General features: G+C 39.4%; 1 non-coding gene across 1 annotated transcript; it reads left to right on the top strand.

The window, feature by feature from the left end:
- Nucleotides 1-713: 713 nt before the first annotated feature.
- On the top strand, nucleotides 714-817 carry LOC130937210 (small nucleolar RNA R71). Its single transcript, XR_009068438.1, has one exon. It is a non-coding gene; the product is annotated as a small nucleolar RNA R71 (small nucleolar RNA).
- The last annotated feature ends 738 nt before the right edge of the window (nucleotides 818-1,555 follow it).

Genomic DNA, 1,555 nt, shown 5'->3' with positions numbered 1-1,555 from the left:
TGGGAGAGTACTAGGAAGAGTTTCAGTAATTTTTTTACTCAGCTGACCCACTTGTGCCTCCAAATTTCTAATGGAGGATCTTGTTTCATGTATGAAACTTAAAGTGGCCTTAGATAGATCAAAGACTATGTTTGCTAAGCTAGAGGGACTCTGCTCAGAATTCTCTGTCTGTTGCTGAGAAGATGATGGAAAAGGCTTGCTATTGCTAAACCTGTTTCTTCCACCATTATTGAAGCCTTGTTGGGGCTTTTCTTGATCCTTCCACGAGAAATTTTAGATGATTTCTCCATGAGGAATTATAGGTGTTTCCATAGGCTTCACCCATGTAATTCACCTCTGCTATTGCAGGGTTCTCAGGATCATAGGCTTCTTCTTCAAGAGATGCCTCTTTAGTATTGTTGGATGCATTTTGCAATCCATTCAGACTCTGAAAAATCATGTTGACTTGCTGATTCAACATTTTGTTATGAGCCAATATAGAATTCAGAGCATCAATTTCAAGAACTCCCCTCTTCTGAGGCATCCCATTACTCACAGGGTTCCTCTCAGAGGTGTACATGAATTGGTTATTGGCAACCATGTCAATGAGTTCTTGAGCTTCTGCAGGCATTTTCTTTAGGTGAATGGATCCACCTACATAATGGTCCAGTGACATCTTAGAAAGCTCAAATAGACCATCATAGAATATATCTAAAATGGTCCACTCTGAAAGCATGCCAGAAGGACACTTTTTGGTCAACTGCTTGTATCTTTCCCAAGCTTCATAGAGGGATTCACCATTTTTTTGCTTGAAGGTCTGAACATCCACTCTAAGCTTGCTCAGCTTTTGAGGAGGAAAAAACTTGGCCAGGAAGGCCGTGACCAGCTTATCCCAAGAGTCCAGGCTATCTTTAGGTTGTGAGTCTAACCATGTTCTAGCTCTGTCTCTTATAGCAAAAGGGAAAAACATAAGCCTGTAGACTTCAGGATCTACTCCATTAGTCTTAACAGTCTTACAGATTTGCAAGAATTCAGTTAAAAACTGATAGGGATCTTCTGATGGAAGTCCATGAAACTTGCAGTTCTGTTGCATTAGAGAAACTAGTTGAGGCTTCAGCTCAAAATTGTTTGCTCCAATGGCAGGGATTGAGATGCTTCTTCCATAAAAATTGGAAGTAGGTGTAGTATAATCACCAAGCATCCTCCTTGCGCCTCCACCATTGTTATTGGGTTCGTCCATGTCTCTTTCTTTTTCGAGATTCTCTGTAAGGTTTTCTCTGGATTGTTGTACTTTAGCTTCTCTTAGCTTCTTCTTCAGAGTCCTTTCAGGTTCAGGATCTGCTTCAACAAGAATGTTCTTATCCTTGCTCCTGCTCATATGAAAAAGAAAAAAACAGAAAAGAAAGAGGAATCATGTATGTCACAGTATAGAGATTCCTTTATGTGAGTAGAAGAAAAGAAGAATAAGAATGAGAAGAGAAAAATTCGAACACAAAGGAGAAGAGAGGGTTCAAATTTTAAGATGAAGAGAAGTGTTAGTAAATGAATAAATAAATAGAAAGAGATGAGAGGGAAG

The sequence above is a fragment of the Arachis stenosperma genome, chromosome 6 (assembly GCF_014773155.1).
Source record: "Arachis stenosperma cultivar V10309 chromosome 6, arast.V10309.gnm1.PFL2, whole genome shotgun sequence".
NCBI lineage: Eukaryota > Viridiplantae > Streptophyta > Magnoliopsida > Fabales > Fabaceae > Arachis > Arachis stenosperma.
Note: the sequence above shows the minus strand (reverse complement) of the source record. Positions and strands in the feature narration are given on the sequence as shown.